Source organism: Xiphophorus couchianus, chromosome 16 (assembly GCF_001444195.1).
Source record: "Xiphophorus couchianus chromosome 16, X_couchianus-1.0, whole genome shotgun sequence".
Classification (NCBI taxonomy): Eukaryota; Metazoa; Chordata; class Actinopteri; order Cyprinodontiformes; family Poeciliidae; genus Xiphophorus; species Xiphophorus couchianus.
In genome coordinates this window covers 12,168,161-12,181,263 of record NC_040243.1, presented here as the reverse complement: position 1 = coordinate 12,181,263, position 13,103 = coordinate 12,168,161, and the positions used below count along the sequence as shown (strand labels likewise).

Here is a 13,103-nt window from a genome sequence, read left to right as displayed (position 1 = left end):
TAGCATTAGTATCTGTTAGCATTAATGGTTTACATTAATGAAGTAAGAAAAATAATTACAAGATTTTAAAATAAACACATTCATTTTATTGTAGTTTTTCTTTAATCTTTAGGTAAACAAAACAAATGTAAAAAAAATAGCAGTTTAAAGAAAAAGCAGCTTCTGTTTCAGCTGAAGGTGATGAAACACCAAAATCTTGTTATTATTCGTTTACGCACTAGGAAACAATCAAAGCATCGACAGGTCTGATTGTTATTTACAAAAAGCTATGTGATATGGACACGATCACACAACAAAATAGCTTAATTAGGTCTAATGACTCAAGTTGTGCATCTTCATGTTGGGTTGCACACAGAAACACACATGCAGAACTTTTAAATGCCTGCTAAACTGGTCCAGACTGGCTTGGTTATAAAACATGCAGGTCACTGGTTGTAAATTAGCAGGAGGGCTCCTTCCCTTAGCATTCAGAGCTGGGCGAGTTTGGGATTTTTGCAGAATGTGGGTGGGCATGAGGAAGTTGGAGTATGTAAGAACCGTAAGAGAAGTTGGGTGTTACAGCACTAAAGGGAAACATAAACCCCTAACGTGCACATTAAGCCAACTCAGAAAAGTCAGAATGCTTTGGGGGCGGATGACAGAAATAAACAGCACATTTACTTTCAGTGTTGGCTTGTGAACACGGGGACTGTATCTGTAAGGTGCTGTTGGCTGAGAAGTCCTGGAAAAGATGCGTTCCGCATTAACCCCGGCGGCCCCGGCTATATGACCATGTAATGACCTGTCACCAGGAGCCTGAGAACTGCTGGCACTCAAGACAAAGTCAGAAAAGAGACAAGGACGGGTGCAAGATCAAAATGGGCTCTAATGACATTAGAAATATGGAGCAGACATGTTCACAGCTTGAGGGTGAAACTAAGAAAAAAGCTTTTAACAAAATTACATTTATCTATAAGAAATTAAATGAACCATACAGACTGATGGAATGCCTGGCAAAAGTATTCATACCCATTCAAACTCACATTTAGACATGTTAGAGTCCTCATTATTATGAAGGTAGGAGGTAAACCAACACAAAGCATCACTTAACTGGGAATTGGAAGGAAAGAGTTCCAACCTTAATTTTATTTACAAACAAAAATCTAAAAAGTGTGGCATGCATATGTATTCAGGTCCCAATGAGTGAATATTTTGTAGAGTCAATTTTCAAATGCAAATTCAGCAGCAAGTCCTTTTATGTTCATCTCTACTGGCTTTGCACATCTACTGACTGAAATCACCATCCATTTCATTTAAAACAGCTCAAGCTCGGAAAGATGGACTGGAAAGAATGAAAATACATTTTCTAGTTGCACCAAAGAATCCTCTAGAGTAAAATCTTGCCTTTAACTTTTTTTTTTTTAAATGTCCACCTGCCTCAACCATTTGTGCTTGGGAACCAAATTTGTACAATTCCGGTTGTCTGGGATCACAGAAAATTGTTCCAAATGTTATTTGGGTTGATTTTTTTTGGACAACAATGTCCTAAAATGACATCTGATTTAAATTTGAATCTCCTGCAAATGACTGACTCCTACCAAATTACTTTTCCTTAAGCAGACCTACAGTAGCTGTTATTAGAAAAAATGTGAATTGGTTATCGTATTAGGAGCAAGAGCCAGCCCCCAAAATACTCTTCATAATTTGATTCTCTTCAAAAATAAACCACGGAACAAAAATTTCATGCTCTAAATAAGAAGAATGTTTCAGTGCACCAGACAGTTGCTGATGAAGTCAGTCTTGGTTGTTTACTCAGTTTTATTATTTTTTATTATTTTAGCAAACCTCAAGCAAAGACTGAGTAGTCGCTGTTCGAAACTCGGCGAAGCTCCAATGCAGTTGGTGTTTAACAAACCCGATGACTGACTTACTGCCTTAAGAAAATATTGAACAGTGAACAACATGATCACATGGACGTCAATGTGCTTAACAGCAACAGTCCAGCCAATAGTTGGAGCCTTTCTTCAAACAAAGGAGGCCTTGACCTTACAAATAATACATGATCTATACCTTTAAGAACGCATTCACACTGCTTTAAAGAACTGTGCATGACACTTTCCCTCTGGCACAGCCAAGAAAGAGTTATTGAAAACACTAAAGCTCTAAAATTCAGTAATTTATGGACACAAACACGACTGCTTTATGGGTATTTTTAAAGCCTCAACACACATGCAGACGGGAGAGAAGGTTCACTCAAGGAGTAGGAATCAGAAGAAAAAACAACAACCTTAAAACACTACTGAGAATTTTAACAAAGCATCCCTATGGTTTTAGTTCACAAATGTTTTGGCTAAGCTTTGTCTTATAGTTTCACTTTATCAGAAGGCTTCATCTTTGTGGCTTTTCAGCTCATGTCAGTACAGGACTTGATTCACTAGAGATAATGATACGCTTACTCTTCAGTCAGCATCTTAACAAGGTGTTTTGCTATTGTTTCAAGGTAGATGTACCCATTTTACACACAAAAACATGTTCATCTCTTTCCTGAAGGATACAATGGCTGGACAGTTTGAACCTTACATTTTCAGGCATCTGGAACCTCAGGATTAACCAGACTTGTGGAGGTCTTCAATTCCCTTTCTGATATCTTAGTTGATTTTGTTCATTTTTTATATGAAATGAATCATCCTATCACAAGCTTGCAAAGCTATGACATCATCATCTGGGCTTAGAAGCAAATTAGTCCTGCTGTTTGTAGTTCTGATTTTGAAGGAAGTATTAATACATTTAAAAAAAAAAAAAAAAATTTTGGACATTTTTTCCCCCACCAAAGTATTCCTTGGATTTCCATAATTCAAAGTGATGTCAGATCACCCAAGAACTACCATCTTGTTTAAGAGACATATTTTACAAGTTCTGCTTATTTGGAATTTGAATTCAGGTCAACTCAAAAAAAAAGAGATGATTGGAAAAAAAAGAGACAAGTTTTTGAAAATATTTTCTGTCATTTATAATTTCTTTTAAAGGAAAAAAGGGGGGTTGAGGGAGAATGTCATAAAATTGGAAATCAAATTTGGCATTTATTTATTTTGAGGCCATATCGGTCAGTCCTACAAGTAATAGAAAGAAACATTGTTCCTTTCGAAGCTAAGAAAAAATAAATATGTAAATAAAAATTGTTTACTAATTTCTCCATTTTTAAATCAGACATCAATTTTACCCCATCTCCTTTTAAATCCCTAAGATTTTTCTGATATTGTACCCCAAATCATAAACCTCTGCCTTCTTCATAACTCTAGTACTTTCTCTCAGACCCCTACACGCCTATCATCAATCATTTGCTTTAATGGCCAAGGCATGAAAAAGTAAAGCAAAAAACAATAAAAGTCTGATTTACTGTAGCAAGATGGTCAAAGACAGAAAGAAGAAAAAACGAAATACCCAAAAGAGGAGATAAGATTGCATCACATGAAGGCTGTTAATCATGATGGTTATGCATGTCTATGTATATATGAGATTGCATGTGTGTGTAAAAGTCCTAAGAAGAAGGCTTTGAGATCTATCATGCAAACATCTGGGAGAGTTATAGATAGGGCAAAGCAAGAGGCGATTAAAGAAGACAACACAGCTGCAACATGATGAACACCTTGATGGACTGTGACTTTTACAACCAGATCTGGTGCCATGATGCAGCCATGCATAAAAACACACATTTTTTAACTGTTCTTCTCCTCTACATTTCTGAGTATATCTGATCAGAGGAGAAGCCATGTTTGCGGCAACACATAGCGAGAGAGAGAACTGGTGATGAGAAGGTTAGATTTACAGTCTTTAACATTGCTTATTCAAAGAGTAATGTGTTGTAACAGAGCCAAGGAATTATGTAACTTGATCATTGAGATATGAAAAAAATCCATCACAAAGGAAGATGCATACCAAAATATTTTACATATAGACAAAAAAAAGGGTCACAATATAGTTAGTTTATCCCCAAATTATTCAGACTACTGGCAGAAATCTGTTTTACATTTTAATAAAACCAGAATATAGAAAATTATTTGTTTATTATAGCATTTTCAGTCAAACCAACTTTTTAATTGCTGATCAACTTTTTGTTTGCTTCTACTTGATTTTGATTTTGATGATTTTGATGAAATCATCAAAATCATCTTTGCTAAGGAAAGTCTTTGAGGTTGGAAGGCCTCATCAACCCAACCCTAACCCTTAGTTCACTGATCCTCCATCAGATTTAATTTGGGGGTCCAGCTGAACCATATAAAAATGTTTAAATAACTTTCAATAATAAAAAATATATATATCTTGGTAAAGACTGATTAAACCTTAATCAACAAGGGGTATGAATAATTTTGGGTCTTAAATATTTAATATTCTTGACAAATATTTTTTGTAGGTTTTTTGTTATTTTTTCTTAGTTGATGTGTTTATTAAAATACTCACCTTTATAATTTATAAGATGTGTTTAGCTGGTTTTCTTTCTCAGTGTTCCTGAGATGCTGCAGTTTCTCTAGTTTTCTTTCTATTTTGCAAACAGAAACCTAAACTGTCTGCGCAGTCTGAAATCCACCACCTTCTCACAATAAACAACCCTGAGCAGACATTTACAAGCCTACATCCAGGCTCTGTCCACACTGCTCCAACAGCACACGATGAAGCAGCTTTGAGCAATTTGTTCGCAATACAGACTTATATTCCTCTGAGGAATAAAACTTAGAGCTGCTCAAGTTACAAAGAATTACATCAAGGTTAAAAGGATCCAATGTAGTAATCTGCAGACAGAAACAAACCAGTGACTACTTGTATCTTTTCTATTTAATCAGCTACTTGACCTCGTTTTAATGTCAAGACCTTTCCAAGACACAGTTGTCAGTGCTGTGAGTGACACACTTGCTATCTGTACTTGTATTTATCTTCTTTTGTTTGACCAGGCAGATCACTTTAGAGGCAAATTACTTCATGAGTGTCAAGGTAAAATCAAACACGTTAAAGGGAGATTTACACAAAGATCTGGTCTGATCATAAAACACAGATAGGCCGAAGACGAATTAGTGCAATTAGTCTCTGGAACATAAACAATCGAGAATGTGTAACATGCATTTATCATTTACCTATTTTACTTAGATACCCTTAAATAAAATGAAAAGTAATAAACAGTCAGACTCCACCTGTATGTAAATTCAAAGAACTCCTATTTCAAGCCAACTACAAGCCATGTAGGTGACATAGCAAACACATTGCAGAAGATGTCCTGCGCAAAAAACGACCAGCACATTTGGAAGAAAACCTGTTAGAGGCATAAAAAATATTTAAAGAGAGGAAAAAGAAAAATTAACCCCCAGCCTCCATCCTGGCCCTCTTCCAGTTATTCACTATTTATGTTGATCAAATTAAAACACATTAAAGTTAGTGGGTATAATATAACAATGTGTGGAAAGGTTCATGAGGTGTGAATACTTTTGCATAACAGTATAATCTGTAGCACGGTGTGATTGTAGTTGTACGGTGAAAATCTTGGCCCCTAAAAAGAACTGATTAGAATACAGTACATACAGTATGACAACACCTCAGACTCAGATATGTTTGTTTTAATCTATTTATTTCATCCCTATTATCTCCATTTATCTATTGATTTTAATTTAGTTTATCCCAATGATTTGACTCATCAATAAAAAAAAGGGAGATCCAAAGATTAACATAATCCAGATACTATTTTCCCCCCATTACATATTTTATTTGTGATGGTTCTCTGTGTTATATGGTCACTTAGAAAAAGAAAGTGCACATACAGTAAAAAAAGAATAGGAAAAAACCTTAAGGTGTGGCTTTTGGATCTTGGACTGGTAATCTTGCACGGTGCAGGGATTCGACAGACGATGAGTTAACCTCTCTGATCCTTATCATTTATTGGAAGCAATTCAATCATTGAAATATGCATCGTGACCTGAAGTGATCTGTACCGCATAGCTGCTCTCATCTCCTTCAAAGAGTGTGTGCAGTCATACTAAACATACCTCAGCTGAGCTGCTGTCTCTAACAAACTCAACCACAGGCATGTTTCTCTTACTCAATGCCTAGAATACCAGAGAGCAGAGTGAGAATATGACTAGAATGAAGAAGTGAGCAAAAGCAAAGAGAAAGAGCTGAGCAAATAGCTCGCAAGCATCTTTGAATAAACCAAACTGGTTCCCATTGCATTTAATGGACGAGGAAAGAAGTCACCAAAACAAATGAAGATATGATCAGATTTTAGAGTGAAACTAAAGAAAAGCCAAAAACAGAATCTGAAATAAGGAACATTAGTCTGAATTTATTTGAGCTCTGTTAATTATGATCATGGGAAAAAGTCATTTCTGTATGACCCTAGCTAAAAGTAACCAAGGGAGTGGAGGTCAGCAGGGTCTACTAACCCAACCTATGCTCCCTGTACCTCACCCCGTCACTGTAAGATCACTCTGCACTTCATCACCCTGAGTTTCTCAAATCAGAGCTGCAGCTAGGCTTACAAATGTATACATACTTCTTAAATCTTTTAACATTTAACCATAATAAACCAATTTAGAGTAATTTTCTGCTTTTTTTTTTCTACTTTGCAAAAAAAACCCCACCTCAGATTGCACAGATTTTATCTGAAGATTAATCTTTAAGTCTTGCCTTAGATTCTCAATTGGATCTATTCTGGACTTTGACTAGGCCATGCTAGCACCAAAAGGTGTTGTTTGGCATCAGATGGGTGTAACTGTGGGATTGTCCTGCATTTAGCTCTATCCATATTCCAATTAATTTCCCTCTCCCATTTGAAACTAACTGTTCCCACAAAAAACATGGCCACCACTGTGTTTTCTGGTGGGCATAGTGCAGACATGACGATTGCCGTGTTAGTTTTTAAGTTTTATAAACTAATACTAAGTTTAAATGTGGTCGTTTCTGTGCTTATGTGTTTGCAGTGTCCTCTGCATGACTTGTGGTAAACTGCAAGTAGGACTTCATGTATTTTTTTTTTGGCACTGTTGTATTTAGCAATTAGATAGCTTCTGAAGGAACTAGATGTTATTTAGGGATGTCAGAAAAAAAGGGGGCTAAAGAAAAATGCAGGCCACAATTTTCAGATGTTCATTCCTGAACAGTTTGGACACCCACATGTCATTACATTTTCAATTATAGACTAGTTTATGTTGATTTATCAGATAAAATCTCAGTAAAACTCTTGGAAGTCTGTCCATTGTAAAGACGACATATGAAGAAGTAGTAAATATTACTGTGGTTTCTGTTAGCTCCCTGCTTACAAATCCAGGTTGCTGCAGCTCACAGAAGATCCAGTTATAAACATCATAAGGAAATATCTTTAGTTGATTTAATACTGTAGGTTAGTGAAGCAGGGATTGCTTTTTGTGTATATTTACTACACTAATCTCTTCTGTGTGAAACAAGCAGCTCATGTGACCGTAAATGTTTAAAATACAATATCTGAGCTTATGGTACCTTTTCATAATGGCAAACAGAGCTCTGATGAGACCAATGTGTCCAAATTAAGCCAAGAGAAACAAGAAAATGACAAATATCTCTATACAGTATGTAATTATTGTGAAAAAATGAAAAAGCCAAAACAATAACAGACAAAAACAGGAACCAGATTTCTTTTAAAAACTTGCCCTGAAGCTACATCCAACTCCCCAAATTGCGGTTAAAAAAGGTTGTAAAAATATGAAACCCCTTTAATTCTAAATCTAAGCTGAGTCGAGGAGATTCACTGATCCCGGAGCCACACTGGGTCCGACTACCAGATGATGCTGAATTATTTTATTCAAACTTCCTCTATAGAAGACAGCTTTATGAGGGGCACGATGACTTACAATGGGGTAAAGTTGGCTGTGAAGCTTGGATGGGAAGAGTCAATATTTCAACTTTAAATGATATATTGCATTGAATGGCAGGATTAATTGTTTGCTCTCACACAAACAGTAACAACTTCTGCTTTCAGTACACTCATTACTCCTCTTTCCACTGGCCATATTTTATTCCCTCATATCCAGCTTCCCAGAACTGCGTCTAATTAACCCTGCGTGCTCCTGGTTTGTTGGCCAGGTTCTTCCTCTTCTTTTTGCATGGCACTGCATTTTTCTTGGACATTGTTTTTCCAAGCTGCAGGGTTAAAGGGTTCGGTGGGAAAAAGGGCAAATGGAAGATGGCAGTCGCATCATGAGGCAGCCCACACACACAGCTGTCAGAGCGCATTTATGTGTGACTGCCGATGAAACGCACGTCCACCAAACTCAACTGAACACAGCTGACAATATTGAAGACAAACAAAGAGAATGCCCTCCGCAGCATCTAAACAAAGAGATGAATGATAATTATTCAAAGACTATCTAAACAGGAACTTTTGAATTGGACTAATCATCTCTTCATATACTAATTATACAATGCTACACATATTTTATAAACATCAGTCCCAAAACATTATTTAACTTTGTTCTTTGGTCTAAATAAAAAAAAGACACTTTGAAAACACAAAGAGACGCAGAGAATTTTAAATGTATGGATATGTGAAATGAACCTCATGTGCACTGTTAGGTACGGTGGAGGATGTGTGATGCGGAGAGCCTGTTTCCCTTCCACAGGTCCTGGGATTTTTGCTGTATTCTTACAAGAAGATTTTAAATAACAATCTGATGAACTTTGTCTAAAACCTGAAAATGAGATGATATTGGACCTTTAAATAAAACAACTGGGAACATATGACCAGATCCACCCAGAAATGTCCCATTTTTCAGAAAATCAACTAGAGTTTAGATTTATGGCCCAACCAAAATGATTTGCTTGGTGGTCGGGTCAAACTCAGACATCAGTGACTCCCCTTGTAGATAATGGATGGATAATTGGATGGAACTTGCAATATGTGTTGATGTCTGATGAGCTGCTGCTTTGCAGCAAGAAATATGGTCTTATTTGGCCTCACAAAAAGTAAAAATCCACAGGAATATTTTTAACAAAACATGCAAATTGCAGCAATACATGTCATACTTTACTTTTAATTTGGCTGTGAATAAGAACGTTCCTAAAAAAATGTAAAAATAGATATAAAACAAAACATTCAGTTTTGTTTTATAACTATTGTGTTATATCGATGTACAGTCCTGTCTCGAGACCTTCGAGGGTCTCACGTAGAATTTCCCTTTTCAATAACAATGCTTTTGTTTTCCTTTTTTTCCTGTTTTTTATGGATTCCTCATGATAGTATGATTCCAAATAATAAATCTCAAGTCAGTTTATACCCTCTATGAGTTGTATGGAGGATCCATAAATGTCGGCTAAACCTGAACTTATAATAAAGGTGGAACAAACTATAAAAGTAACAGTAAATTATGAACGTAAAAGGTGAATGAGGTCAGAAATGACAGAGCATATAAAACAGAAAAAGGGGTCACACAACAACCAGAATGAAGTGAGACAGTTGGATGATTTAAGCACAAGTTTGCTCATCAATGCAGAGAGGCGAACAGCAAATTTAAGTGCAGACATGATTTGAGGAGTGATTATAAAACAGCCTGCAGAAATTCCCGTCAGCCCAGCTTGGCTCTACGTGGCAAAGTGCCTGCATTTAAAACTGTTAGCAGGCAGGAGTTGGCTCCAAGCTTCACGAGAGTTTTATAGGTTCCCCTGGGCAGAGCTATAAGCTGCCTCGCCATCTTTTACTGAACCACGGTGATTAGGAGCCCGATGTGGTGACGGCCCTGCAGCCACTGGACTGTGATTTACAGCTCAGACCAAATGCATGTTTTTTTTTCCACTGTTTGTCATCACTACAAGAATTTGCTCCCCTTTCTTTTTATGTATTTGTTAAGTAAATATCTATTTATTGTTGAAGTAAGAGCAAGTAAATGTGCAAATGGAAACATAAAAAGTAGAACTGTCAATCTCAAGTATGAACTAATTTACAAAACAGATGAAATGAAACAAGTCAACAGACGTGAAACCAATATGAAAAACCCAGGAAAGAGTTTTTATAAACTGCAAACTACAGATAAATGTGAGAATATGAGTTTTAAAAACCAGCCTCTTGTTCTATGCTTTGCTTCTGGACTCTCGGCTACTGAGAAAATTGTTACTTACTGGAGGCGTGGACTGTGTTGAAGTCTTAAATTCTACCCAATTGCTAACATTTAACTGCGACTTCATAGCACTGATCTGTAATTCACCAGATCAATGCTATGAAGCTTACCGGAAATCGACTGCTTTATAAACAACCATCCTCCACTGCTAAGAGTGAAGTGTAGAGCTGAACGAGTCAGACTTTAATGTTAATTCAATGTTTGGAAGTGTGGCAAACACGGATTGAATGGCTTTGTTCACTTCCTCTGCTGCCACTGCTAAAATTACAGACAAGACTACAATTCAAAAACATTGCAGAAAATTTATGTCATCGTTAAATTCTCCTTCTGTTCGCTGATTGATCGGAGACAATCCAATTCAATGGTAAAAAACCCAGAAGAAGCAGAGAGAAGCAGAGAGATTAGAATCGAGCAGAAATGCGTGTAAGGCAGTGGCCAGGTTATGTTTTAAAGGCTAATTCAGGTTAAGAAAATGTAATAAAAGAATTAGTTACTAATAATTTAGAATAAAAATTAATAAATAATGCAGTATCTCATTTAAATGTATTTTATTTTTTGTCTTTGGATCTGTCAAACACTCTTAAATGTGTAAAACCCTTCAATAGAATAGCATGACCTGGACCGGGTAAAAGGCTGCAGAAGGTATTAAAGTTGTGAGTCTGAAAATGGGGCCTCATGTCTCAATGAGACTTTTCTGTGTAAACAAAAGTTAAGTAAAATAAAGTCATTCTTGGGCATCTTGAAGCCCAAGAAAAACAACCCAATTTTTCAAAATTCCCCCTTACCATCTCTCTCAGTGTGCGCAGTGTCAAGATAAATTTTCTCTGGTATTTACCCAGTCTTGTTTTTACAGTTCAACCTTCCAATTAATACTCAGGCGGCAGATACTGGAATCTTAGGTAAGTACGCATATATCTTGTTGTTAATTCCTGACTTATGAAAATGCTTGTAACAGTAACTTTATTGTCAATGTACCCACAAAATCCCTGTCTAAGCTTTTATTTATTTTTCATAAAGGTTAAATCAAACGATCCGTACAAAGATTACATTTGAATTTGAATTATTATATTTAAAGTATGCTAAGTGCTATTATTGTGCTTTATTTCTGGTCACTGTTGTATGATTTTAATTTTAAGACCCCAGTTGCAAGAAACCTTATTAAAGTACTACAGAAACCCCAGATCTGTGGGGGCCACCATAAACAACCTGAACCACTGATCTAAATAATTCACCAACAGTGCAGCTGGTTAACTTCAAGTCTGCTGCTGAAAATAGGAAAAAATACGGACTCAATTAAGCACAAGATCAACAAAGAATAAACTTTCTTTTAAGCTAAATGTAAACAATGAGGTACAGAAAAATGTAAGGATGTATCTTTCCTTTTTTTTAATATTTCTAAATATGGAAAACCTTTCCTCTGGAATAACTGAGCAGTTCTATCTGGACCTTGTGGGATGTGTGTGAAATCTCTATTCCTGCAAATGACTGTAATACCTTGCAGATGGTATTGCATGTGTGTGCTGCACTGATAACTCCTAGCAGGAGCAGAAGGAGAGCAGAGAAAAGTCATGAACCACAGACTGTGGAGGCCAGTATGAAAAAACAAATGGTAGAAATTACACAGTGAGCACGGTTCCACAAGTGGAATTAAAGCACCCCTTGTCCGGAGGATCCCGGGGGTGGGGGTTGGTTTCAGGAGACACATGCGACCCGCCTCAGGCTCAGACACAGCGCTGCATGTTGAATCATTTTCTTGTTGAGAGTTTCTACACCTTTGGCCACGAGAGTGTAAGACAATACCGGAGTGAGAAATTTTAAATGGTTTAAGTTAGTTTTTAAAGTTTCATGAAAACATGAGGGGGAAACTGATGCTCTGCAGGAATGCACGTGGCAAACCAAGACAAATATTAGGCAGAAGTGGCTGCAGGGCGCTGTGTAATTTAGTGACGTGTGGCTAAAAGTACACACAGGAAGTGTCACAGTTCTAGTAGCTATCATCTTTCTGTACCTGGCTTGGACAAGCCAACATCGAAACAGTCTCTCAGCTGCCAGTGGGTAGTTTGTCACTGGTGTCACGAAGTATTTGATAGCTCAATATATGCAACCATATGTGCACTACATGCACACTCAGATCAGGACCTACTCTCAATTTATTCAAACGTTTTGGATTTTTTTTTTAGTTATTTTGCCATTTTACAGCCACACACTTGAATTTTTTTGAAACAAGTCCAGTTTAAAGTTGACCAAAAACCACATATAGGACAATAGCTGAATTTTTTGGCCTGCAAGCAAACACTAAAATGAATCATCTAGTGAAACATTGGGGTGGCAGGATGATGCTGTGGGGATATTTTTCTTCTGCAAAAATAGGGAAGTTGGTCATGAATAATAGAAAGATAGATGGAGCTAAGCATAGAGAAATATTTCAGGTTTGCAATGTTTTAACAGCAGCGCCATTCGTCTTTCCATCAAATCCAAAAAGACTCTCTGTCCCTGCTGAAGAAAAGCTTCCCCACACCATGATGCTTCCATTACCATGTTTCCCAATGGGGATGGTGTGCTCTGAATGATATGCCACATTTTGTTTCTGCCCCACAGTGTATATGAAGGTCAGAAAGTTAAAACTTGGTCTCTGTCTTCTGTGTCTATTACATGGCTTGTGGTAAACTTCAAACTTCTCAATGTTTTTCTTAAATGTTCACACAGGTGGAAAAAAAATTGTATTGACCGATTTCAGGAGGTTACGTGTTACTTTAAAATTTATTTAAGGTTATTACAGTAAAGGTGGAGAGTACAAATGTGCACCACACTTTTCAGACTTGTTTGTAAAAAAAAAAAAGAAAAAAGTAACTCATACATACCTATCAAGTTAGTCTAGATTATGTTGATCTATGGCATAAAAGTCTATTAAAATATATTGAAGTTTGTGTTGTAAATGACTCAAAGGGTATGAATACTTTTCTCGGGCACTTTAATTGAATATGAAAGAACACTGAC

General features: G+C 36.7%; 1 protein-coding gene across 2 annotated transcripts in view; it reads right to left on the bottom strand.

The window, feature by feature from the left end:
* The window catches only part of LOC114160065 (mitochondrial import inner membrane translocase subunit TIM16-like), a 111,252-nt gene that overhangs the window by 18,173 nt on the left and 79,976 nt on the right, over positions 1-13,103 (bottom strand). The gene's annotated exons all lie outside the window — the stretch shown is intronic.